The 5,853-nt window shown below is 37.0% G+C and overlaps 1 long non-coding RNA gene across 4 annotated transcripts in view; it reads right to left on the bottom strand.

Annotated features, from left to right (window-relative positions):
• LOC141491545 (uncharacterized) overlaps positions 1-5,344 on the bottom strand; it is a 6,263-nt gene extending 919 nt beyond the window's left edge. The window contains exons 1-4 of one of the 4 annotated variants that reach the window (XR_012469629.1): positions 4,484-5,344; positions 3,571-3,648; positions 2,622-3,148; positions 393-474 (exon numbers count right to left, since the gene is read on the bottom strand). This is a non-coding gene — a long non-coding RNA (uncharacterized LOC141491545). Of the gene's footprint in view, positions 1-392; positions 475-2,337; positions 3,149-3,570; positions 3,649-4,483 lie in introns of those variants that run through there. The other 3 variants (XR_012469630.1, XR_012469628.1, XR_012469631.1) reach the window with 3 other exon arrangements.
• Between the last annotated feature and the right edge of the window lie 509 nt (positions 5,345-5,853).

The following is a 5,853-nucleotide window of genomic DNA, read 5'->3' as shown; positions in this document are numbered from 1 at the left end:
GTATCAAAATCAGTTCTAAAAAAATTGTGATGCCATCCACATCGAGAGAAAGGTGGAATCTCCATGCAGATCAAAGTATGCTGCCCTACCTTCACATTTTAAAACTTGTTGTATGCTTTGAATTATTTTTTGTCATGGTGTTATCTTCCCTTTTGTTCTGATTCTTTTTTCATAATATAACTTTTTGGGGGAATAAGTTTGAATTATTCACATATAAAATATTTTTTGCTATAAAGGAGAGTAAGAGAGGAGGGAGGAAAACAGTGGACTCAAAAATCTTACAAAATGATTATTAAAATTTTCCTTTGCATGTAATTAGACGGAAGAGTCTTCTACTGTTCATATATAAAACTTAGTCTTTTCCAATGTTTAACTTTGATAATAAAATCATTCTACCAGCAATTCACTGGATATGTGATCTGCGGGTCCTTCTGAAGGGCAATAAGCTCAACTTCCTTCTTTCACTGCATATACCTTTGAGTCAAAGAAGAGTAGAAATGACTAAATTAAAGGGAATGGAAGAAAAAAGACTCAAAATGGTATAAAATCTTCCATATGTGATATAGGGTTGCAACAGGAGAACACGTGTCCCCATCAGATGACATCAAAGGACCTCAACAGCACCTATGGTGACATAGGATACCAAAGCATCATAAAATATAAAAACTGAGGACACCTAATGTTCCTTTAGTCCAACCAATGACTAAAACCCTAGTCCTATAATACAAACAAGTAGTCTTTTCCACCTTAGTTTAGTGAAGAGGAATCAGCGATTCATCCTGAGGCAGACCATCCTCCTAAAGGAAAGGAATAATTTTTGAGTATTTTTTTTTCATAACCTTTTACTCATTGCAGGTTGCCTATATGTAACGTTCCTCTTTTGTCCATTGCTTCAAAATGTGCCAAACCCTCCTCCAAATGACAGCTTCTCTAACCACATAAAAGTAACTGTCATCTCTTCTCCTGGTTCTTCATTCAAGATTCCATGTCAAAGGTTCTTTCACCTACCCATTAAATAATACATCCTCATGGACCTCCTCAATTTCTTTTCAATTTTCCTCCTCCTGCTAGTCTTTACCTTTTCTACATTCTCTCTAAATATTCATCTAAAATTTCAACCCAATAACATGAAAGGGGTTTGAATATCAAGGTGCAAAGGAACATGGAAGAGAATAAGCATTTCACTAAGTTGCTATAGAGTAGACTCTGGTATTTTAAATTTTGCATCTCATAAAATATGTGAAAGTAGGGTTTTGATGTTTCATTTTACAATGGAAAAATTGGAGGCCAGTTGCATTTTAGTCAGTTGCTCAGGGTCACTTGGTATCTAAATCTGTATTCAAGAGTTGTCTAAACCCAAAGTTCTGGCCACTGGGACCTGAGCATCCAAAATAGCTTATTCCAGAAATTATGCTCCTAAACCTAGCCCTATGAATATCATCAAATTTGGGGCCTGTCATATCTCGTTAACTCATCCTGAGTTTGAAACCCTTTAAAGCATCTAGATCTTCCTCAGAAGGATTGTCATGAATAGTATCCTCTTATGAATTAGCCCTGAAACCATGGCTTATTAGGTTTCTTCCTCATCCAGAGGTATTCTCTCTCTCAAGTATCTATCCTCTTTGAACCTCTCCCTACCAAAGGTAACAACAAACCAAGATTTCATCAAAGTACAGGCCTGGTTCCTTCTCTTCCTTAAACCCCTCACCTCCTAGTTCAATGTTCTCTCTTAGGAAGTCTTAGTCTTAAATCCTCCTATACTCAGAATCCCGCTGCTTCCCTTCCGCCATTTCTCATAATTGGAAAACTTGACATCACTGGATCATAGGATAAGTCCATCTGGATCCCTAAGAATACAAAAGATTCAGAACCAAACCATTCTGTTCCCTAGTCATGTTCTTAACTGGAATGTGAACATGCCCTGTGCTACTGAATAATAAAGGAGCAATTCCAATAGACTTTATGGCCGAATTGAAAGGGAAGGAGGAGAAAATAGTAACTTGCTGGGTAAACATAAGTGCAATCTATGAAGGAAGACTGAGATAAGACTATGCTGAAGGAACTTAGTAGGCTAATAAGCCATGTAAATTCAACCTCATGAAGATTTGGAAATGGGAAACCCTAAGCAGCAGATTTAAAAAATGGTAAATCGGGCAAAAAGCAGGTAAGTCACTTCCAGAGAATCATCATATGTTATTGTTCTTAAGGATGGCAATGTTCCTCTGGTTTTGCTCACGCAAATTTCCTTCACTTTAAAAGTCTCCAGGTTTTCCTGAAATCACCTTCTGCATGTCATAGCTAATACTAAAATATTCTATGATATTCAAATGTCACTTTTTTATTCAACCATTCCCCAAATTGATGGGCATGCCTTTAAGAACCAAACATTAGCCACCAACACAAGAACTGCTAGAAATATTTTTGCACAAATCGATTCTTTTCCTTTTTTAATACCTCATATGGATCCTGACCTAGTAGTGGTCATCTTTCCTCTGTAATTCTGCAGTTGTTTTTGATTTGGCTCTTCTATTGTCTTCACATCTCTTTCTTTCAGTAACCCTGTTCAAATATTCCCACATGTCCATTTTTATCCAAGGAAAAATAAAATAACACTCTGTTACCTTGCTTTTCCCTCTAAAATGGCATCCCGAGGACAACTCTCATCTCTCCTCTGATCACCAAGGCTGTCCATTCAGGGATTAATATGGACCCCCAGCATCTTAGTAGAAAAGGTTCAGTCTTCATTTCAGTAAATCCTTGAGGTTGAAAAACATGCCAAATGCAAGGTATGAATGATTGAAATCAAAGGACTCTGATGCAGGCCTGATGCTGAAGTGAGCAGAAACAGGACAATATTGTACACAGCAATAACAACACTCTGTAAATATCAACTAAGTTAAACTAAACTCTTCTGATGAATGCAGTGAGCAAAGTCAATTCTAAAAGACTTGTGATGTCATCCACATCCAGAGAAAGATGGAATCTCCATGCAGATCAAAGCATGCTACCTTCACAATTTAAAAGTTGTTATATGTTTTATATTATTTTTCTTCTCATGATGTTATCTTCTCTTTTATTCTGACTCTTATTTAAGAGCATAACTTATTCAGTAATAACTTTAATTATTCATATACAATTTATATTTTTGCTGTAAAGGAGAGTAAAAGAGAAGGGAGATAGAGAGAAAATTGTGAACTCAAAAATATTACAAAATGATTATTAAAATTTTACTTTGCATGTAATTAGAAAAACATTATAAAATAAATGTTTAAAATTATGTCTATACATACTTGGAAAAATAAAGTTATGAACAAACAAGCAGAAAAAATAAGTATACAAATTATGAAGCCCATTCCTAAAAGTTGAGCCTAGAAAATGAGCTTCTGTAACCTAGTACATTTAAATGGAACTTAAATAGAATTAATTTGTTTATAGAGCTTCATGGTTTTTAGCTGGAGTAGATAAGGTGGGAAAAATAATTGGAAGTGGGTAAACCTAAGAGTCTTATACTGTTCAGATATAAAACTTGGTCTCCTTCAGTGTTGAACTTTGAAAAGAAAATCATCCTACCAGCATGTGATCTGCTGCTCCTTCACTTCTCAGGTCATCAGGTTTCAGCCCAGTGAAGGGCAGAAGCTCAACTTTCTTCTGTCATTACATGTGCATTTGAAACAAAGCAGAGGAGCAATGAGTATGTTAAAGGGATTGTAAGAAAAAAGACTCAAAATGGTAGAAAATCTCCAATATATTATAGAGAGTTCCAACAGGAGAGCATGTCTCCCCTTCGGATGAAAGCAAAGGATCTCAACAGCAACTATGGTGACATAGGATACCAAGGCATCAAAGAATTACAAATTTGAGGAGACCAAATGCTCCTTTAGTCCAACCAAGAATTAAAAACCTAGTCCTGCAATACAAACAAGTAGTTATTTCCCTTTGGGTAAAGTTTGCTAGTGATGAGGACTCAACTACGTATCCTGAGGCAGATCATCCTCATCCAGGAAAGGAATAAGTTTTGAGTCTCCTTTTTTTAACCTAATTTTCTTCTACTCTTTGCAGGTGACCCATTTTAACAGTAGTTCATAGTTTGTGCCTGGATTAGAGAGTGGGACAAATAATTTGAAGACAGAGAATTCTTTGAAAATTCTTATACACTTGAATTATAAACATTAGTCTCCTCCAGTATTTAGTTTTTGAAAAGAAAATACTCCTAGCAGCAATTCATTGAATGGGATCACCTGGTACTACAGTTCTCAGGGCATCAGGTGTCTTTGTCCCTTCAACTCCCCATTGTTCCCTTGTACCTGTTTCATTTTGAGACTCTCCATTCATCTCTAATAAACCCACTCTGGTTCCCTCAGCTCATTCTACTACATTCCTTATTTCTTCCCATCTGCTTTTCTTCTAATGCTGACCCATCACCGTTTTTTTTCTCCCAGAGAAAGTACAGTACTTTCCCCATTTCTGCTTTTCCAAAACTCACGTGTGGGCTTCAGCACTGCTCCCAGTTCAATATTGATAAACCATATTAGTGGACTGGTAGGAATTCTAGCTTAATGAATGGCAAAAGCCCAACTTCTATCTTTTCATTTTCCGTTCCTTTGAAGCGAAAAGTCACAAAGATTAAGGTAAAGAGATTGGGAGAGTAAAGACTTGGAAGCTTCATAAGTCTCTGATAATGTTATACTGGGTTTAATCACGAGACCATATCTCCCCTTCAGATTAGAGTGACAGACCTAAACAAGCCCATCTTCTTGTTTGAGAAAGTTGGTGACCTAGGAAACCAAGATGTCATCAACAGCTAGAATTCAAAGAGCCCTCAGTGTTCCTTTAGCCCAACCAATAACTGACAACCCAGTGACATAAGACAGACTAGTGATTATCTTTCCGTAAAAGTTTTCTTGTGAGGAAGAATCAACTATTCATCCTGAGGCAGCCCATCCTCCTAAAAGAAAGCAATAATATTTTAGTGGGTTTTTTTATTTTATAGCCCTTCACTCATTGCAGGTGGCCTATTTTTATTGTTCCTCTTTTGTCTTTTAGGTTCAAACTCTGCCAAACCCTCCTCCAAATGACAACCTATCTAACCACATAAAAATAACTGTCACTGTCCTTCACTCAAGACTCAATGTCAAAGGTGCTTTTACCTAATCATTAAATGGTATATCCTCATGGAGCTCCTTGATTTCTTTTCAATTTTACTCCAGTGACTCTTTACCTTTTCAATATTTACCTCTGTAAATATTCTTCTAAAATTTCAACTCAGTAACAGACAAGGGGCCTAAACAAGGGTCAAAGGAAGATGGAAGGGAAAAAGCATTTCTAAAAGCTCCTATATGACAGACTCTGGTCCATTAACATTAGCATCTCATAAAATCTGTGAAAACATTGACTTTATGATTCATTTTACTATATTGAGGCAAGCAGCATTCAAGTCACTGAGAGTCACTCAGTATCTAAGTCTGTATTCAGGAATTCTGAGTCTAAACTTAGAGGACTAGCCATTGGGTCCCTAGGATCCACAACAGTTTACTACAGCAATTATGGTCCTAAAGCAGGCCCCCATCATAGAATGGGGAGCTTCTCCTATCTTATTGCTCATACTCAGCTTGAAGGCCTCTAAAGCATGGACATCTTCATCAAAATGAATACCATCCATCATGGATGGGTTCCTCGTATGAACTAGCCCAGAAAACCATGGCTTCTTAGGTTTGTTCCTCATCCAGAGGTATTCATTCATTCTCATTCATTCTCTCTCTCTCTCTCTCTCTCTCTCTCTCTCTCTCTCACACACACACACACACACACACACACACACACACACACACACAAGTACCTGTCTCTTTCAAACTC

Source organism: Macrotis lagotis, chromosome 6 (assembly GCF_037893015.1).
Source record: "Macrotis lagotis isolate mMagLag1 chromosome 6, bilby.v1.9.chrom.fasta, whole genome shotgun sequence".
NCBI classification, from domain to species: Eukaryota; Metazoa; Chordata; class Mammalia; order Peramelemorphia; family Peramelidae; genus Macrotis; species Macrotis lagotis.
This window is presented reverse-complemented; position numbering and strand designations above follow the sequence as displayed.